This window comes from Ixodes scapularis, unplaced genomic scaffold (genome assembly GCF_016920785.2).
Source record: "Ixodes scapularis isolate PalLabHiFi unplaced genomic scaffold, ASM1692078v2 PGA_scaffold1__304_contigs__length_218370807, whole genome shotgun sequence".
NCBI lineage: Eukaryota > Metazoa > Arthropoda > Arachnida > Ixodida > Ixodidae > Ixodes > Ixodes scapularis.
This window is the reverse complement of record NW_024609846.1, coordinates 214,540,946-214,562,949: the sequence shown is the minus strand read 5'-3', so window position 1 is coordinate 214,562,949 and position 22,004 is coordinate 214,540,946.

The window sequence follows — 22,004 nt, the reverse complement described above, 5'->3', positions numbered from 1 at the left end:
CCGAAGCGACGCACATGCGCGGGTTGGGCTGTGCAGATCGCACGCTGAGTCGAATGTTTGGAAACGTTGGAGTAGTGTACATTTTTCCGCAGATCCTCTTGTCGCAGTAGTGGATGTAAAATGGATCGCCTTTTTCTCGATTATCACAACGGCTGATTTTTGTTTTTATAATTGCATCGTTCACTTTTGGATTATGCTGTCAAATATCGCGTCGAAAGTGACATCGCGGGAATGTACTAAGAACGTTAATCTCGTTCTGAGACTCTCGAAGAACATCACTCATTATTTGTTTGTTTTTCTTTTATTTTCTGTAAACACATACACGAAAAAGAACGTATCACCGATGCCTGGATCTCTATCCTTCGGCTAGTCGAGATTCATTAAATGATCGAAACTTGTAATAATAAAGAGGTGAATCAGACGCAGCTGACCACGAGCTCATACGCACTACGAAATACGACTACAAATAACCGAAATCGTGCGTTTCATACTCCGAGGAAAAGATATCATACACGAGAACTACAAACCAAACATTCAACGAACGGAATGACCGGCCTTCCGTGTAATTTTAACATCATTAACGTCCGCTCTTTGTTTCTGTCGTCCTTTTTTTTTTCTACTTTTTTGAAAAGGATGCTATGCTACCGAAAGATGGATTCATCTTCAACGTCATCTTATAATGATCAGGATATTTCACGTTCGAGTCGCGAGAGGAAAAAGAAAATCCCCAGAAATGCAGCTAACAGAACCAATATTAGCACGCACGTACGAAGCGAAGGGAAATTATAATTGGGTTCGTCCATTCTCCTTTCTACAAAACTCTTCATCTTTTTCACTTCTTTTGTTTTTTGTGCGTCGTGTTTTTGCAAGTTTTGCGTTCACCAGTTCAATCTTTTTTTTTGAAACTCAATTACTTGTTTTTTTGCTTCTCGTTTTAATAGCTTCATGAAATATTGGATACGAGATGTTCGAACGGTTTTGACGCTCTCAGTCTTTTGTGTTGTCTCGGTTGCGCTTCAAATAGTGAGATAGTCCCATCTGGTGATCTTCCACGAGGTGCCGCGCGAAACAGACGTTAGAAAAAGAAAAAAAAAAAAGAAAGATTGCTCTTCCCGCTAGAATCGTATAACAGAGGACGATGATTGAGTAAGAAATATCCTCAAGACACGGCTCAACCGCACCAGTAGCCAGCTCAGAAAACACGAAAGAATAGTCGAAGTCCCAGTTTTAATGCTGCTGGCGAGCGGCGCCTTTGGACGATAGTGTTTTCTTTTCTTACTTAATTTATTGAAGTCCGTGGAGTGTACGCTCGTCTTATATGACCGGCCACTTGCCTGAGCGTAATATTTGAAGTTTCAGTCACGTACATGGCAGAAAAGGCGCGGTGTTGGCACCAGACATGATGATGACATGGCAAGCCTCAAGCACCTTCCAAGCATGTTAAAGCCTGACTCCAATAAGAGCTGGGATCTCGCATAAGTTTTACCCGGACGATTATTATTATTATTATTATTAGTATTATTATTATTACTACTACTACTACTACTACTACTACTATACTACTACTACTACTACCACTACTACTACTACTACTACTACTACTAGTACTACTACTACTAAGTAGTAGTAGTAGTAGTAGTAGTAGTAGTATCATTTTTATTATTGCTAATATTATTATTGAAGGCGTATAATATATCCTGAAACTACTCGCGGAAGGAATCTGCTGCGGTTTCCCAGACCTGGTATTCGTGTAAATTCCCGTTTTAGGTTTCGTATTTCCACGGCATATTTTGGTAACGTGTGTTTCAAGATTTGCGTTTCGCGTGTTCGCAACGATAGCGTAGGAGCGCGGAATAGAGCACTGCACGGGCCCAGGCCAGCCTGAAAACTCGAGCCCGGCCCGGCCCGCGGGCCGGGCTCGGGCCGGGTAGCACGCATTTTCTCGGGCCCGGGCCGGGTTCGGGCTTGAACAAAATATTTACCGGGCCGTGTCGGCCCGGGCCGGGCAGTCGAGTGCCACAAATTTTAAATTGTCGATAACAAAAAAGCTGCTCATTGATCTTCTCGGTTCGATGAAAACAAACAAGCGAAATGCAAACTTACTAAGCTGCTGTTAAAAAAAAAAAAGAAAAGACGTCTTGCACTTGGAAAGCTTTCACGTGGATAAAAGGAAACGTATGGATTCCTCCACCATAGTGGTAAAGTACGATCAAGAAACCGAGGGCACTCCAGTCGCAGGGTATTTATTTATTTATTTATTTATTCACTTACCCACAACGCCAGTGGCCATGACAGTGGGGTGTATTTTTTTCTCCGCGTTTCAAACTGAACACAAGAAAAACAACGTGAGCTTGATTTTGCTTTTGTGCAGGGAGCCTTACTATGCCGCCAAAGATAAGCTAACTAGATATTCTTATGCTTATACAGCTTTTGAATATGCACTAGCGTGATTCTGATTATTTCTTCAGAAAAACATGTACAGAGGAAAGTTCTCTGAAACGAATCGAACAACGAAAAGCCCGATATCTCTTCAAGAAATGCATAAATAAAGAATACGGCACTTTTTTTTCTTTAAATCACTTATACACTGCATATTTGGCCAATATTCTCGAAAATACACCAAGTCGGGATATTTGTTGTGTCAAAAAATCTCGATCCAAGTCCAAAACAAATTTAAATCAAATATGCTCGCTTTATGCTTAGACAGTCTTCAGGTTAAAGCCTGCAAACTTTTTTGGGCTCACGAATATAAACTGTCGGGCTCGGGCCGGACTCAGGCTTATATTTAAAACATTTTTGTCGGGCTCGGGCCGGGCTCGAACTTCTGTCTAAAACTTCTGCCGGGCCCGGGCCGGGCCCGGGCTATGTCTCTTCCGGGCCGGGTCGGGCCGGGCCTAGAAATTAAATATTCTGTCGGGCTCGGGCCGGGCCCGGGCCGTGCCTCTGCCAAGCCGGGTCGGGCCGGGCCTAGAAAATCCGGCCCGTGCAGGGCTCTAGCGCGGAATATAATATCGGTCCCTCGAAGTTTATTTCCACATTTTATAAAGGGAAATGAACATCATCCTATCTAATAGTGCCTCGAGACCCAGATTGAATTAAGGGGAAGCCTGCTCTCGCTCATCCCTGGTTCTCTGCGAGGGACGTGATGATTCCCTCCGTCCACAATGGGGGGTGAAGACAAAGCATCCACACTAGCGGCACAGAGCACTGGAAAGGGTGCAGAGCACGATCTCTATTAGCGGCGAGATGTTTTGGTGGCGCCCTCCTATGTTTCCCCCTTGTGACGTCATTACCTTGCAAACAACAAGTTCGATGGTGTTTGTAAATAGCATGGTGGAAGCCTGAAATCATTGCGCTCTCAAAGCAACACTGCCAACACCGTCGAAATTAGAGTTCTTTCATTCCTCTTATTTCCGTCCATGTTATACCCTTTCCGACGTCATAGTCAGCTTTTGGGCCAATTGTGGAAGGCCGACCACAGCGACGCTTTCGGTCGCGCACGTCGCCAATAGCAGTTCATTCTGTAGTGCGCGAACGCTGCCTTCTCGCCTTCCATGACTATGGTGCCTGGAACGCGTCTCCGACTGGTGTGTTTACCGCGTTCAAAACAGTGGTCCCTCGATTTCCGCCTGATGACGTCATGCAAGTGTCATGCTGTCGCCGGTCGCGATCCTGGCGGTGTCCCAGCAGCGGTGGTCGATGTGGCAGACGCCCGTTCTGCGGCAGGTCGCTCCCCATTGTGACAGTCCACGGAAGCAGCTGGTAGTTGGCACACCTGGGACGCCGCGACGACAGCGACACTCGCGTTCGCTTGTGCTTTTCGCCTGCATTTCCGCGACCATCCGCCAGGATCGCGGCATGCAACAGCGTGACACTCCTTCTTCTGTGACGTCATTTGTTGCCACTCCGGGACCACTTTTGACGCATGGCCGGCATAGGAGGCTAAACACACCAGTCGGAGGCGCGCTCCAGGCACCATTCCCATGACCAGGGTGTAAGATAGACAGGTGGGGAAACGGCCCATAGAAGCCTACCGCAGCTCCGTGACCGGATTGTGTACTCGTCTGCTTGCGGGTACACCCGATTTGCGACCGATGGCGCTGCGGCAAGAGGAACAAAATCGGAATCGGATTTGCATGGAATTCTATGGGAGAGTGCGGAAAATAAAACGAGAGCACGACAGTCCTCCATTGAAAATCCACGAGAAACCATCTCCGTCAGTTTAGCCGGTCGCCACCGGTCGCCAACCCGGAGTGAGAGTTCGCGGTGCTCCATATAAATGGCGCCACAGAAAAAGAGAAACCCGAGGGGGACACAATTGGGTCGCTTATTTGGCTCTCGTTTCCCCACCTGTCTATCTTACACCCTGCTCGTGACTTTGGCCTCGCGTCCGTATCAAAGCTCGTTCAGCCAGTTGCGTCGACGGCGTTGCGCCGCGTTGCGCTGTTCAGCACAGCGCCTTCCCTTTGGCCCCTCGTAAGGGTCGCCATAGCAACAGCTCGACGCGAGCAGCCTCAACGCAGTCAATTGCAACTGTGTGAAGAAGCCTTCATTCGGTACACGTAGCAGAGCGCGTTGGATGGAGTACAGTTATCACGGAAAAAATAAAAAAACACAGAAACTATACGAGGGGCAGACACACACAGTTCTTTCAACGAGCAACTACATTTAAATGATGCCCATTACACTATGATGAACCCCCTTGGATACGGAGAAAATTAAGTGAAGACGAAAATACTAGAAGATTCTAGAAAAAGATAAAAGTAAATATACCTCAATTTAACTTCCTGAACAGGAAGAAGAAGGGGAAACTGGAGGAGATGTTTTCTATGACAACTCCGGCGCTAGGAAATCCATCTCTGATGTCGATAAAGACATCGAGGGCTCGGAAACATTGTCTGTGGCAGTTTCGATCTTTAATGCTTCTATTATCTCTCGGCCATACTTTTCCTTGTGTGAGCCTAGCACGGTAGTGTTTTCATAGCTAGGAGAGCAATCTTGGCAGGTGCGGGCATGGACAACAATCGGATGGTATAGAGTCGGATGACGTCTTGTTGACTTCGAGAAAGTGTTCCCTCAGGCGAACGTTCAGGCATCGTCCCGTCTGGCCGATGTATTGGCTGCCACAACTGAGCGGAATAGAATAAATTGGTTTATCTTGGTATTTGACGTATTTCTTCATTCGTAAATCTAAGACCCGACGAGCCATTTGTGAAGCATTCGATTCCTGCTCGTCGAGTCTTTTGTTTACGAGTGAGGAACCAACAGAAGAGGGACTCCAGTATCTGGATTTAAGACTTCATCTTCATCCCCAAGGCATATGCTGGAGTTTCCAGCAACGATCCAAAAAACCGGTCCTCCCTTTCTGCAGCAACCACTCTAAAGCGGTAAAGCTTGGAATTATTCGAACCCTGTTTGCCTCGTCTCGTTCAAAATCCTGTCCCCACCTCTCATCAGCAAGCGTCCAACGTCAGCATGACCGTCTTCTCCAAGCCGGGTATCCAGCAGACCTCCTCCGTAATACCCTTCAGCATCTTATTACAGGCCCCAACCGTCGATCATCTAACAAAGGACACAGCTACTCACGCCCGGCTTGTATTCCATGCGTGCATAATACTGCTCATCGCCTGAAGAGTCTCGCTGCCCGCTTTGACACGAAGGTGCTATTCACATGTCGGATGAAGCTAAAACAAATGTGCCAAAGGGTAAATAACGAGTCTTCCACCAGAATGCACCATCGAACACTTCAACAAATACGTCAAAGGCCAAGAGAAGCCAATTTATTCTATTCCGCTCAGTTGTGGCAGCCAATACATTGGCCAGACGGGACGATGTCTGAACGTTCGCCTTAGAGAACACTTTCTCGAAGTCAACAAGGCGTCATCCGACTCCTACCATCCGATTGTTGTCCATGCCCGCACCTGCCAAGATTGCTCTCCTAGCTATGAAAACACTACCGTGCTAGGCTCACACAAGGACAAGTATGGCCGAGAGATAATCGAAGCATTAAAGATCAAAACTGCCACAGACAATGTTTCCGAGCCCTCGATGTCGTTATCGACATCAGAGATGGATTTCCTAGCTCCGGGGTTGTCATAGAAAACATCTCCTCCACCTTCTTCTTCTTCTTCCTTTCGAGGAAGTTAAATTCAGCTATCTTCTTCTAGTATCTTCTAGTATTTCCTTCTTCACTTAATTTCCTCTGTGACTAAAGCGGTTCATCATAGTGTAATAGGCATCATTTAAATGTAGTTGCTCGTTGAAAGAACTGTGTGTGTCGGTCCCTCGTCTATATTCTGTGTTTTTATTCTTTCCGTGTGAACTGAGCCTTTATTCGTTTTGCTCCGAGTAAGTGTAACCCAAAGCAGCGTATAGTTCTGCTTTTCATCACATGAGCCGTGCCGATCGAATCACGAGGCGAATATCCAATGCGCGTAGTATCATTTGCGAATACTTCACACCCTAGGTAGGCATTTTTGGCGTCAGCTTCATTACTTTAACAACGTGTGGGAATTTTGAGCACTTGGATCCGATTAGCTGACCGCGAGCGAATCTCAAAGGATCGACGACTAGAGTCACTGACAAGGTGAGCGGGGAGGAGCTTGAATGGTATAGGAAGTATTCACTGGACGCCATATTTGTGGGTGCTGTTTAAAGCGCATGCTCAGAACGAGCTCACATCAATAGGCTGCTAAGACCGGCACTCTCGATGGTGCGGAATGCACGTTGCCAAAAGAAATGTGGAAGCTCGCCATCAGCTGGCGCTCAGAATTCGCGCACACAGCTATGGCCGCCAGTGAATACTCTCTATACCGCCTCCATCGGGAGCTCTGTATATACCTTCGACGACGCTTCAGCGTCTCGTGGATCTCGAGCGCGCACGTGAGCAGCCAAAGCTCGGCGGAAGAAGGCAGGTGTTTTGACCGAGCGGGGTCCGTGGTGGTGGAGGGGCGACTCGAGCCAGGCACTGGGCTGGAGCTCAGCGGGAACAACGATGAGCCGCGATCTCTCTCGAAATGTACACTGTTTATTTACATGATGTACAGTTGGTTCAAGACCAGAGAAGATATTTGCTTGTCAAAGTTCGCTCATTTTAGGCACTTGGTTCTCCCCAGGTCCCTAGGTAGGGACCCCTACATCGGCGGATAGTCGGCCAATCACAGAAAGGTGTCTAGTTCAAACACCGCCCCACATTCCACTATTACGCACACTGAGCCGCCGTAAACACTTCACCGTCGGTCTAGACGGCGCCGAGAGTCTCACCAAAACACCGGCTCGTTGGAATTCACGCAGCTGGTCAAAACACCGTCCGGGGCCGAGACGTGACGTGCCGACATTCGACTCTTCGTGTCTACGCGTTGAATGAAGGCGTCCTGATGATTTCATCGCCCCGGATCGTGCCCTGGTGTGAAACCTGAGATGTTGTTTTCCCTCTTCGGATGCTATATCCAGACGTGTGTACACGGCAAAGTCTGGCTATATCACGGAGCCCGTCTGGTGCGTCCGCGGGGCATGCGTGCTTCCGAAGCGATGCTTGCACCAGGCTCGCTGAGTCAGATGACCTTGAACCCGCGGGAGGCGCTCGACGAAAACAAACGGCCAGATGTAGACATTGTGAAAATGGTCCGGGGGCCGTTCATAACACAGGGAAGGCCTTCTGGACGCGTTCCAAAGACACGCCCCCTGCCCTTCTCATGCTGTCGGGGGATACACAGGCCAGAAGCGAAACGTCTTCGTTGTATTTCAGGAAAACCAGGAAATATGTTACGAGAGCCTCTCGCTGTTGGATTTCCCTTGCATTCTATCTGAGCACAGGTTAATTGATAAGTAATACATATACAAAAAAAAAAAAAAAAAAGCCTTCAAGAAAAAAAAAATTAACAGCACGAGCCTCCCCCCACTCAAGAAGAAAACAAAAAAAGTTAAAAAAAGGGGGGGGGGGGTGAGATAGAGCGATACGTCCTTTGCAGATTGATGAGGGCCTCTAAAAGCAAATCAATGTCACGGCGTACAAACAAAGAAAAACGAAAAAAAAAGGAGCATTATGTTGCGAGGCTTGGGCGGCAGCCAGAGTTTATTAAGCCCTAACGGAATAACAGTTTAATTAAGGGATCAGTGACGGCTCGGAGGCGCCTATCTTGCTCAAAGATCGCTTTCGAAAAAAATTGTTACTTAAAAAAACAACATAATCGCTTTCTGGCAATTGAAGGCGCGCAGCAACCCGGGTCAGGTCACGCGAGACGTTTCGTCTCTGATTGGTAAAACCTGATTTTCAATTTTTGTATGCACCAAGGATGTTTCACTCGTTGGCGACGCGGAGAACTAGATTTTTTGTTAAATCTTTGTCTCGGTTAAGACATTTGTGATGTTGAGTTAAATCTCGTTTATTCACAAGGACCTCACGTTTGCGCGGCACAATATTAATGCAGCTAAAAAAATATATATTGCAAAAAAAAAAAAAAAAAATGAAGCAGTATTGGTTCGGTTACTAACTGAGGGCGAAACGAAGTAAGGTTCATAAATTTGTTTTTATCTTGATTTGGTTTCACGACTCACGTTTCCGGAAATCGTGATCGAGGGGAAAATATACATATCTCATCCGGGCAAGTAAGTTCCTGCCACTTTGGAGTTTAACTAGCGCGCATTCATCGATATCTCTCGTTTGCCAGTTCTCTTTGATGACACCGCGTCCGGGCGCACGGAACAGCCACATCTTCGAACGATGCTTGTTTACCGTTAGCGTACGAGGATCGTCTCTAATAGATTTTCCCGCGGGCTTCGGCCGTCTCTGCCGCGCGCCATTTATAACTCAAGACGCAACACGCCGCACCTACGAAACGGCCTCGTCGAACACCAGCTGCACGCCGCGAGAGCTAACGTATGGACTATTCGACATAATGGACGCCGCCTCTTAGCTTCAATTCACCCCGTCGGCGCCTGAATTTGGCATTCTATCTTGTTTTGTCTTTGTCCGAATTGCGCCGTCTCGCCTCGCGAGCTGCCTGGCCTATCTAAACTCTCCGCCGCGCGTCTCTTTCAGGGAAGAACGGCATGGGCAGCAACGCGGTGCTTCGAGGGCCAGCCACCGGAACCGGAAGAAAGACGACTGTTATTTTCCGGTCCACCTGGGTTCCGGTCCAACCGCGCTTGTTGGGTTCCTTCCCCAGGTCGGACAGTATACGCGCCACGCGGTTGTTACCCTAACTTTCTTCCTCCCTCCACCGACGCTTTTTCCGCTTCAGTTTCTTCTACCTCGTGGAGCCTTTACCTTTTCTTGTTGCTGTTTTGTTTCGGTCGCTGCTGTCTTGTTTTACATCGCGGTAGAACTCATGCGTTCCACGTCAAGGAACAGTCTGTCCGTTGCTCTGTCCACTTCCTGCCATGGAACATAGATAGGTCCCAGGTCGTTGTTTGACTCTCGCCTTCGCGCTTCCATTGTATTGAAACGAAAACGCATTCTTCCGCTCTTATTCCTTGTTCCACCACCCCCCCCCCCCTTTTTTTTTTGTTCCGCGAAAAGCAAATTGGAATAAACTTTGTTTCACTTAGTTGTATGGCAGCAAGATTCGCACCGATGAGGGGCAGTAATAACGGGATACTACAACGAAATTTCGGCGCTTATTTTTTGGTCTATACGTGTTGAAAAAAGCAGTATCATATCAAACAGACCAATATTTTGTTAAAAATGTCACGAAAAGAAATTTTAAAATGAATTAAACGATTAGCAAAGAGCTCCTGGTGGTTAACGCCTCGTTTGTAATGCCCGTCTAGAAACCTTGAGAGGTAGTGACGGTAACTGTCTCGCGTCCGGCCACGACGAGAGAAGAGGGGAAGGAGGAACTCCCCTCTTCCCCAGAATACCTTTTGTGTGTCGCAGAAGTCGCTTTTGTCCCCCTACAAGATTATAGACTATAGATTACAAGATTAACCCGTCACTCAAAATTAGTACAAAAGCATCCGCTTCGGTGGCTGGAACGACAAAGCCATCCTCATGACGTCAGCCTCGCCGTAGCTTTGCTCGTCCCGAGACGAAATACGTCACGATTTGGTTGGATGTCACGTACTATCCGCTGGCTGTTCTCCGAGTGCTTGCCAGAGTGGGCCGTTTATCACGAAAAATACAGCCACAAGGCTCAAAATACAAACGTGCGATTGTCATTTACGGATATTGTGGATCATATTCGACCTACTTTTGAACACGACGGGTATGTTTCAAATTTCGTTGAAGTGTCCCTTTAATGCTGAGAATGGCTGTTTGACAAGCTATATGTTTCGCCTAAGGAATGGCAAAATATAGAAATTCTGAGTACCGAAATGGAGGTTTACTAAAAGACTAAAAAAAAGCAAAAAAAGAGAGCGAAAATTAAGTTGTTTTTATTCACTTATAAAGCCCAGTGACGTTGCATTGTATAGATTTATGATAGCAAAATCCCCACGTGAAGGATAAATATGTCTTAGGAACAACTAAGCCGAACTTGTCAAGGTTGTTTCCAAGCTTGCATCCACTGCTAAAAGTTATTCTGGTTTAATTTTCTCAACTGAATGTACCATCCAACATACGGAGCCTACATCTATCGTGGAACTAATAAAAATGAATTCGATATAAAAATATGCCTATAGCAGATTCCGTATAAAAAGGAAATAGCAGTTTTGTGTAAAGGCTGGATGGACTTGACGGAGCGAAAAAAGCGCCGAATTTCTTCCGGCGCCGTTCGTTCTGCGCGTGGTGCAAAAAAGAGTGGCTTCCGGTGCCACGCGCAAAGCGAACGCACCGCCGGGCGAACTTCGTCGGTTCTTCGCCACATATCAGCTCCACGGAGGCGTCAAGCAAATCCTTAGGAATAAACTTGGCATCTGACCGTTATGTTCCAAATGCTTTTTTTTCCCCTTTGTTCCGGAACGCGCGAGTTCGCGTCTCCCGGCACAAGCTCTTGGGCATTGACAGTGGTCCGTGGGTAACGCCCCCACTCTGCACGCAGCGAACTCCGAGTTCAACTCCCGCGGGCGCCGGGCGATGGCTTGCGAGGATTTAGCAAAACCGACGATGGACATTGTTTGCAGTGATAAGAAAAGCTCGTAAATGCTATTGCTGTAAAAAAAAATCAGATTACTGCGGTTTAAGTAGAGCTGTAATACAACGCAAGTACCGTTCCGTGTTTTCAGTATATACCGATAAACATCGGAAATTAACCGCCTAGGTCAGGGGTCTCAAACACGCGGCCCGCAGGCAACCGGCTACGAGCCCCGGTTCCGATGTCTCGATCGCTGGAAATGGCTTGCGCCATATTAATATCATATCGTCGATTCATTTTCGCTGGAAACCTTGCTGTGCTTTTTTAACGTATTCACATGGTTTATACTTACCTGTATTCATTTTCCCTTTGTTTCGCTTTATTTTTTGCTTCCCAGCTTTTTGTAATGTAGAGCAATTCGACTACTAGGCTGCAGGCGGAAGCTATTCGTTGAAGGATGTATCTCGGCTGCGCAAACTCTCAATCAGCAGGAGCAACTGCCAAAGTTATAAAGCGACAAGCTCGGAATTCTAGTCTTTAAAAAATATCCGCATTAAAAGACAAGCATTTGTTCAGAGTGTTATAATAAAGATAGTCAGAAAAGCAAGCACTGCCAAATTAACTTATTGCTTTTAGTGGCATGTTAAGCTTGGTTAATTTCTCAGCGAACTGAGCAACGGGAACGACGGTGTACTTGTTTTCTTGTTATATTAAAAATGCCAGCACGTTGGCGGGCTGTGTCATTTTAATTCTTGTTATCACATCACGCCAGGACCCAAAGTAGTCATATAAACAAATCAAATCTAAAGATGTCGCAGGCAAAACTGCGGGTTTACCAAAAGCATAGAGCACGAGGTCTCTTATTTTTTAAATCTTTTCGGTGTGGGCTATCTGGCCCCACACTCAAATGAGTTTGAGACTACTGGCCTGAGCGGTTTTCTCTGAATCGGCAAACAAAAATCCGAATTTGACCTGTCTTAAAAAAGAGGTAAGAAAAAAAAAAAAAAAAAAAAAAAAAAAAAAAAAAAAAACGCCAGCTTTACGGTAAATATTTTGCCGTTTTTTTTCGTTTTTTCTCTTTTCTTGTTGACCCGAAACAGAGCCGCACTGAACTGTCCTTGGGCTTGTTCCTTTCTATCAAAGCCACATACTTTGCCCCTTTTCCTTCTCTTATCTTTACCGGCAATTCTGAAGAAAAAAAAATACAATTTGTAACTTATAAATTATAATGATACAGTCGCTTGACAATAGAAGCTCGATAAACACCGATTTTTCTTCGGCATTAAAATCAAACACCGAAAAACACCGTTTCACTAGCAATAAACACCGATAAATAACCCCCGAATTTGAAGAATAATAAATACCGAAAACACGGAACCCTACTTATAAGCAATCACCAATATCTTTTTTCCTTCTTCCTCTTAAGGGGGCCATGAAACGAATTTTGGGTTGGGATGAAGGTTTTTAAATTAGTACTTTACTAATCGCATATCGTTTTGTTGGCCAAAAGAAAGAGGCTAGAAAGTCAAAAGCCAGCTTTTCGGTACGAACATTTGAAAATATAGCGGACTATTTTATACCTTCTTGCCTTCGAAAGCTCTCCGCCTTTTCACTATGATACATCCGCGGTTCCAAAAGCGCGTCACCGGCGCCAAACTGACGTCAGCAGAGCCCAGCTCACGCATTGGACACGAGAACTGTGTCACTCGGACGTGTGCGCTTGTCAACAGTCAATCCGTCGACGAATATTTGAATTCGCGTTCGTGGCCAATGAGTGCCCTGACGGAACTTATTATCACTGGGGGATGACAAGTTCTATGGTGTGCATAAAAAGCACGGTGGAACCTAGGAGTCATCGCACCGGTGCCGAAGGAATGTCACGACCACGTGATTTCACAATTCGCATTTGAGTTGAGGATTAAAGCTAAGGAGGAAGAAGTAGGAAAATCTTTTCATGGGATCCCTTTAATTTTGGAATACCTGAATCCCGATCTGGAGAAGTGTTTTCTCTTTGGCATGCGGGTGCGCTACGGCGAAACAGGATATGCAAAATCGCGACGCCCATTCTGCGCTTGTCGCTTCACTGCACCCCACCACCTGAACAGGCCACCAACATGAGCGATTTTGCGATACTTCCGATGATTGTCTGTGTTTGAAGTCGAATCGTGCGTTATTCGAAGCGAAAATCGAAACCATCATCATCATGATCGCCTCCCCAACCGAGACGTATGACGTCGAATCGGGCCTAGCGGACGTGCAGAAGGGCGACCCGGCCCGAGCCAATACGCCACCTAGAAGACAAGGCCTCGAAATGACGTCATTGTTCGTGGATCCCCGACCCGCCCCAGGCTTGGCAAACACGCCGAAGCTCGACAAAAGACGCCTCAGAGCGACAGACTCGTCTCAGTGATGACGTCAGAGGAGAAATAGCGCGGGCCTTGTCATGGTATAGCCCTGGCTCGGTCCGACTTTTGTGTGCTCGTTTGCGTTTCGGCCTGCTTTGTGGCGCTCCGACGGACCACGCCGGTATTCGAAAAATGAAGGAAGCCATTCGTCTCGCCAAGCGCATACACCGGATGCGTTGACGGAGAAAAAACAAAGAACACCGAAGCCAACCTCCGGAAAAAAGACAAAAACGAAAAAGGCGAACAAAAAAAGGCGTTAAACGCTGTTAGATGGAACGTAGACCCGTTTTTGGGCTCTGCGCGAGGCTTTTGTATATAGACCGTGGGCGTTTCTTCTCAGTGAGAATAATTTTCGGGGTTCGCGGTGGTCGCCGAACTTTGTAAGCTCCGGACTAAAAGGCTCCCAAATGCCTCTTGCTGAGACCCAAGTTTTCGTGAATAACTCGCATATTGCGATAAAATCGTTTCGCGAATACGAGGGACAAATTTCGGGGAGGTTGTTGGGGCACCACGCTCGGCGTCTGTGTTACTCTGCTAGCACACACTAGCATGCAGCCTTGATGGTGTTTCGGTTCTGCCGTTCCTCTAATACGCTCCTATGGAATAAAAGAAAACGTAAGACTAAAGGGCTGTTTATACTCCGAAGTTGAGCGCAGTGAACGCAGCGTAGCGCAGAACGTGCGCCTTTCATTGGCCGGCAACCAGGAACTCGATATCTGCGACCAATCAGTATCTCTGCGCGTTGCGCTGCGCCACGCCCCTCGACGTTACGTTAGAATATAAACGTACAGTGCTAATCACACTTGTCTATAACGCGCGAGCGAGCGGCTTTCTCAGGGGAGCGCTAGACTGGTGGCATTCGCGGAACTAAGCTAGTCACGTGGCGCAACATGGAACAGCCCGCTCGAGGGGTGTCCTGCCCACTCTGTCACCTTGATAAGCGATAAAAGTAAAGTGCTTTGTGATATTTTTTTGTTTTGTTTTGTTTTTTGATGACGAAATCGTTGATACGCCTCATGCTTTAGTGTGTTTATTGTTCGAGCAATGAATGATGTTTGTAAAAAGCGTGCGAGCAGACTTCCGCGTTCGCCGCCAGCTGATAGAGTGGGCAATACGACACCCCTCGAGCGGGCCGTTTCATGTTGCACCACGTGACTAGCTTAGTTTTCGCGAATGCCACCAGTCTAGCGCTCCCCGGAGAAAGCCGCACGCTCGCGCGTTATAGACAAGTGTGATTAGCACTGTACCTTGAGCGTAAGCGGACCTGGAGTCTGGAAGGCTCTTTCCCACACTTACCCTAGATAGGGAAAAGATAAAAAAAAAAAAATCGAAAATACGAAATTTATTTTTTAGCTCGCATCTGGCTCTGCGCGCTCTTCGGCTTTATTTAACACTCGCAATAAATTTTACGGGAGTGGTCGAGGCTTCGTGTTTAAGGATAAACAAACGATCCCTTAGTTGCAAAAGAAAAGAAAAAAAAAAAACGCAATCATGGAACCTTTGTGTGTTTGCGTCACTATAAAAGAGATCTTCACCAGTATACACATTTTCCACGAGGGCGCCGTCATCTTCAATGTTGTCGCTTTTAGTATGGGCGAAAACATTGTTTTGCCGTCGCTACGTTATTGGAAGACATTCAGGATATTGGCGTAAACGTCCCCCATTCTTGTTTTGCCTCACCTCTATTTGTTTTATTATTTGCAGGTTGAAATGTTTTCTACTTTTCACGTCGGATATGTCCACCAAGTGGCTAGGGACGAGAGTAAACGAAAAAGGTGTACCGGAGCGCCCCTAGCCGACGCCCCCGGCGCCGCGCATGCGCGATGGGGATAGGGCAAGAAGCGACGCGTCCCGCATTAACAAACCACTGGAATATGATGCTATTGGCGTCGGTGGGAGTCCCCGTGCTATTTTACAGCAAAGCTCTTAGGCGCTCGTTTCCGGCTTGAGCGGCGTCGCCGTCTGCGTCGGCGCAACCGCGCGGCGCCTTATGTGAAACGTCCCATATTGCAACGCGCGGGTCTCACTCGTGACCCGCGCGTTGCATTATGGGACGTTCCATAATGACATCACGCGTGACGTCACGATCACTCGTGAAGGTCACGACGAAGCTGTGCCTCCTCCTCCGTATTCTCCCCTCCTCCTCCTCAAGAGCTGCGCTCTAATTCGGCATTACAGCGGATTGTAAACGTCTTTAATATTTTTTTTTCGCGTTGTAATTGTTGAATATTTTGTCTTCCTAGCAATGGTTTATTACTTTAGTGGCCTGAGAGAAATAAGGAGGCTCGTTGCACCGCAAAACTCCACGTGAATAATGTGACGTGCTGCGATTAATTCCGCGTGAACGCTGCAGAATCAACGCGAAAGCCTGATTCACACAATAAAGCGCGAGACACATGTGCGAAAAATCCATCCGATCCGACGTCCGATCCGGCAATACGACTGCCTGATCCGAAAAATTTGGTCGCTTCAGACGTCGGATCGGCGATCCGACGTGCGTCCAACGCTCCAGATAGTTTCGCACGGCGGACGGATTGTCGGATGCGTCCAGCCAATGACAGCACAGCTAGTTCGAACGTCATGATGACGTACTGGGTCTGGCGGGACGAAGCGAACGCGATAACGGGACGGGCGAGGGGAAGCCGGACGCGTGAATCCAGCTGACCCATTCGAGAAAGATGGCCCCAGCAAAGAATGCACGCGCTAGCGAGAACAAGCTCCTAACTTCGCTCGTGCGAGCTGAACCGTCAATCTGGGACCAGAGATCTATGAACGCGGACCTCCGCTGAAGTGCCGTGAAGAACCACTCAACGTGGTCCGCGGGTGGTCCGGACAACTTGAAAATTTTGCAGTGTTCATGTTGGGGAAAAAAAAGACGATTACAAGCAACCGTGAATTTAAGCGTAAAGTGCTCCCCGCACAAGCAATCGTGGTTCGATGGCGTCTGGTGTTCCGTTTTCACGGCACCTACATCAGCGTTCTCAGGCGAACTGAGCAGGTAGAAAAGACACGAAAACTAATTTTCAGAACCTCTCTGGCCCTTTTGGTACAGCCCCAGTCGCGGCGTTTTGACCAGAAGGGGTTTTAGTTTGGTATCTTCCAAAACAGCAGAGGAAGGTCCGTCCCGGGCATGACGACTTCCGCCCTCACACCCAGACCGGAAGGGCGCCCGAAGCGCCACCACCGCGGCGTGACGGAACAGAGTTGAGTTGCTGTTAAGTAGTATTTCTTTTGGGAATACCCTACTATATTGCTAATAACAGCAGAGCAGTAATACCAGTGGAGTGACGCCAATTATTGATTTGCTTGGCGTACTTTTAGCGCCGGGATGTTTCGGTGGTGCACTCTTACGGTTTCTGTTCGTGACGTAATGTCCAGGATTTGCCTCCCCGTGACGTCAGAGGCTGTGATCCTGGTCGCTTATCGTCAGTCGCAAACTACAAGTTAGATGGTGTGCGCAAAAAAACAAAAAGAACACCGTGACAGCTTGGAGTCATCGCATTTTAAACCAGCCCAATAAAAAGTGACAGCCTGACATCGTTTTTATTTCCGGCGACGAAAGTAAAAATAATCCAAATGTAGCCGTTATAGTGCAGCGTTTGGTCATTCTCGAACGCTGACCACAGTGACGTTTTTGGTCGCGCACGTCACTATTATTCGCAGAGTACTTTCTACGGCCCTTTAGAAGTGCACGTGCACAGCTCCGATGGGCGTTGTGGACGCTTAAGATGCGCAAGCGCACGTGTGCCGATAGCAAAAAATATGTCCGCTGTATACACCATTTCATTCCGTACTTTGCGAGCGTAGCGAGGGGCTCTATAGGCCATCCCAATTATCACCTTCTGTGCGCTGCCATCTTTTTCTACTGGGCTCTCGAAGGCGTTCTGAGAGTGCTCAGTAGCTCTCTCCAGCGGAATATTAGACACCGCCCATAAGTCCACAGCTCAACGGCATTTTTACAGCGGAGCTGTTAAGGCCAGTTTCCCCAGGATCGTGTCCGCCAGCAAATAAGTGTCGACACAACACTCCGGACAGCTACCGCCATCTATGAGCGACGGCGGCAACCTTACGAGCCTTTCCACTCTGGCTTGCCGACTTGCGGTTGGCCACTTCGCTGGCTTTCCCCCTTCACCAAAATGAAAAGACTTAATTTTTTTTTGCCTGGGTGATAAACACCGAAAGGTGCGTAGATGCATTCCAGTAATCGCTTCCTGGGAGCTACCATCTTTGCCCACTTGGATCGCGGACCGGGTCCCGAACGTGCGCGATGACCCAGTCGCGCGGAATATTGCACGCTGCGTACGCGTCCTCCGCCCAATGACGGGGCACTTTCTGGCCGGGGCGATAAGCGCGGGAGCGACGGCGTTGTGTACACCACACAACGAGAATGGAGAACAACAGGAAGCGACACAAATCAGAAAAAAAGACAGCGACGTAGGTGTTAAGTAAATTAACGGGGGTACGAAACAAACGAAGGAAGAACGCCGTTAACGCCACCGCTGTCGAGGCCCGTATACCGATAAATCAACGCGCGATTGAAACGTCCCATCGCGGGAGCGACGGCGAAGCCCATGGAGGCCGCATTCCGCCGCGGCAGAGGAATGCCTCGCTTGTGCCGGCGCGCCAACCAGCCACGCGACGCCGTCAATTACGCCATCGTAGCGGCACTGCCTTTTGTCCACTCTCTCGCTCTGTCTGCTTTATGGGCGCGCTATTTCTGATTTTGACGGGGGTTTATCCCGAGCGACCTTGGTCGAGCACGCTGACGGAGAGCGGCAGCGAGCGGTGCTGGGAAGCCATCGAAAGAACGGCGGACTCTTTTTTCTTTCGGGACACGCACGTCGCCGTTGGCAATCGATGCGCTCTCGACCCTATTGCTTAATGATTATGACGACATTTCTTTTTTTTTTTTCGACCGTCCGCGTGATGTCAGACTGCCTCGGTGACATTACAGAGGGTTCGACCTGTTCGGTTTGTGCCTTTTGAACGTACTGCACCGAGGAGCTATCGTTATCATGACCTTTGATGTTTTTTTCGTGCCCTCCTGAACGCTGGGGAGTCCAGCAGAAGGAGCGTGATTAGGCTTTTTCTCCGGAGCACCGCCAGACGGCGATGCTTCTAGCGCCAGCATCTAATGGACATTAAACAATGCGAAACTAGAGCGCAGCTCTTGAGGAGGAGGAGGTTAGGGTGCGGAGGGGATGGTATTCTCCTCCTCCTCCTCCTCCGTACCCTCCCCTCCTACTCTCATCCTCCACATACCCTCCTCCTTCTCTCCTCCTTTCCTCCTCATCTCTTCCTGTTTAATTTGTTCATCGGTGACGTGATACGAAGTCGCGACGTCATTTTCCCCGTTAAATATAGCGGGGAAACTGAATTGGTGTTGAGGTCACGTGGCGTCGAATTCCCCGCTAAATTTAGCGGGGAAATTTTTCCGCTAATGTTAGCGGTGAAATTTCCCAGCCAAATTTAGCGGGGAAGCGTCCCATAACGCAACGCGCGCGGTTACGCCGACGCCGCTCAACCCGGAAATGGGTGCCTAAGAGCTGCGGTGTAAAGTGAGTCAACATATACGGGGACCGGAAGTCGGGAAGCCCGATGGATGGAACCGGTGCATTATCTTGTCGTGAGCAGTGATCGGCGGTCGTAACTCGGTGGGTCACGCTCGAACGCAAACGTCCGCTCGAAGCTCCGCTCTTCAGCGTGAGGTGTCTCACCTAACTGTATCGAGAAAATGTTCGAGTGTACAGGTAGGAAGAGTAGGGCTTTCTCGAGCGCACATTGAACACGATCGGAGTTATTTGGCTGAACTTACAATTGGACCAAACAAACGGAGAAGCTCAGCGTCTTTTATATTACGCTTCTTCGACGCTGGAAATCAAGAAAAACTCAAGAACAGACATCCGCTGGGTTCGCGACAAGATATAGGGGCTTGTATCCTTCGCTTTTGTGTCCTCGTTGAGTTTCTTTTACACCGGACCTTTCTATCGCACGCCGCCGGAGTCGTCTCCACTCACTTCACAAGTGCTAAATAGAAGGAAAAATAAAATAAAAATGACGACGATGACGGTGGAGAGAGGAAACGGACCCTCCGAAAGAAAGAGGTTTTACAAAAGTCACGTTCATTACAACAGCGAAGAGGGAAAACTCGGCGGGCCTTTCAAGAAGACAGACGACTTCGGGCGACACGACACGACTTCGGGCGACTTCCGTCGCAGACACTTCTCTTCGATGCACCCTCCTCCTCGGAGTTCTTTTTTTATTTTCTCTCCGTTCCTCCATTCAGTCTTTTAAGTAAACTTCCATTTAAACTCGGAAACCGTGTCTCGACGAACTCGCGCGCGAGGGTGTGGCTTCAGTTGGCGACGTGATGTGCGGATTAGGTTTCGAAGTAGCTGTAGAAAGCCGCAGACAAGCTGCTCGTTCATCATACACAATACAGGCTGTCCTCCGCAGACGACCGAATTACCTGCAGGTACTCCTCGATCATCGGCGAATCCCGCTCATGCTTCAGAAATACTCCAACGTGTCCGCAGGCAGCTTTCATTTTATCGCCAATGTGGCGGGAGCGTCTACAAAAAAGAAATCCGCATCATACAGTGTACGCAGACTGCCTTTCGTACCTCGTATTGGCAGTGCGTCAGCGGGCTGAAGAGTGGCTCTTCACCACTGGCATTCTTCACCAGGTTGGGGCGCGCGTTTTATGTTTTGGTGCGCACACAATTTAGCGCACAAGCGCACTCTCAATAGACACGCGAACTTCCCGATTCACTCGCGGGCTCTCTAAATTCTTTGTGCGCATTATTTAAAAAAAAAAAAAGAAGAAAAAAAAAGTTAGATGGATGTTTCCAGGCGAGAGTAGCTCGAGGAGTTCCGCAGTACACGGACTGGACCTGCTTTGACATGAACACGCGCCGACTGAATGTGCGGGTCGGCATGATCAAATTCCATTCGTGTTTCCATAGACTTGATAGACCAAAGGGGACGCGCGGTTTGCGGAATAATGGCGTCCATATGTGCGCAGCCGCAATGAGTATTTTGATGGTGCATTTTTTACTTTTTTTAAATATGTTGTTCGTTTATAATCTTTCAAATTTTTTATGAATTATATTCCCCTTAGTTTAGAGAACGAGGGCAATGCCGATATTGGTCTATCCGTAACTAAATCGTTTTAGAAGCCACGCTTGGTGAATCGTTCAAACCTTCGCTATTTTTTGACTGATGAGAAAAAGAAAAAAAAGCTGTTTCCGGTATATAATTACATATATGAGTAAGAGGTAGTGTAAAACGCGCAGACACATATTTAATTGGTATAACTTTAAGGATTATGAACACCGGAAGCTGATTTCTTGTTTAAGGACATTATAAGCGTAACTATTTCTCGTTTAGTTACTAAAAATAGATCGATTCAATCGGAAGCACTCTTCCCGAAGCATAGATCATGACCTCCAGGTTGCTTTAATGCCGTTGCTTCTTCCGCCGATACGAAATGTGCGTTAAGTTTTGTCCCCCCGCTCTTGATCACCATAATAGCTTTCCATCTATTCTTAGAGCCTGCAAGCAGTTGTGAAGGTGATTTAATCTAATAATCTCTTCGATTGCTTCCCATAGCCTCCTTGGATCATTCCTCACATCTGCTAGTTTGTGTTCAAAGATGCTTCGCTTGGATTTTCGAATATCGGAATTCAAACGATTTCTGAATTGTTTGAATCCAGAGAACGGCCGTCTCTTTGTAGTATTAACGATATGAGAATATATAATATTTTTTATGTATCTGTGAAAAAGGTTCTTTGTTATCCAAGGTTTTCTAATCCTTTGTGTTTCTTGTTTGTTTGTTTGTGGCGGAAATGATGACTCGTAGTACTCATTTGGGATATTGGGGAGCTGTCGACAATGATTATCGAAGGCCCTACACTTTTACAGGCGCGCGCTTCGAGGCATGCTTTTAACTGGTAGTGGGAGCCAGTTAAAAGCTATTAAAAGTAAAAAGCAACACTTTCTACAGACTCAAGCCTGCGTTCCCGCTCCGTGACGTCACTGTAGCTAGACCAGTGAACAGAAAAACGACAATCGGCTGGGCGCTGGGCTTCGCTTTACCGACGCGCTGATGAGGCGGCCTACAAGTTTTTATTGGAAATATTGTACGAATGTCACGTATCGTGCTTGACGACGACGTAGTTAATTGAATTAGAGTCTCTTAAATTAGAAGATCAGAAAACAGCTCTAACTTCTACAGTTCGTATATTTAGTTATGACGACTGAGAACACTCATTATAAATATTAGCGACTACAACCTTTTCACAATTATTTAACCTATTCTCCTTCGAAAAAACGAACCGCAGCTCTGCAGTTGCACATATATTAATTTGGAGCATAAGTTGGACGTCCATGCTACCACACAACAAGAAAATATGTGAAATTGTATTTTATGTCTAGCGCCTTCCAGGTGGTTTCCTGAAAGATAAAGGTGACAGCTCGCTCTCGACCGCCCACGACAGGTTGAACAGACATTTTTGTATTTAAAATGTACGAAAATAAGTGAGGCCCCGCTAACTACTGAGTCATTTGTTTGATTAAGAAAGAATAG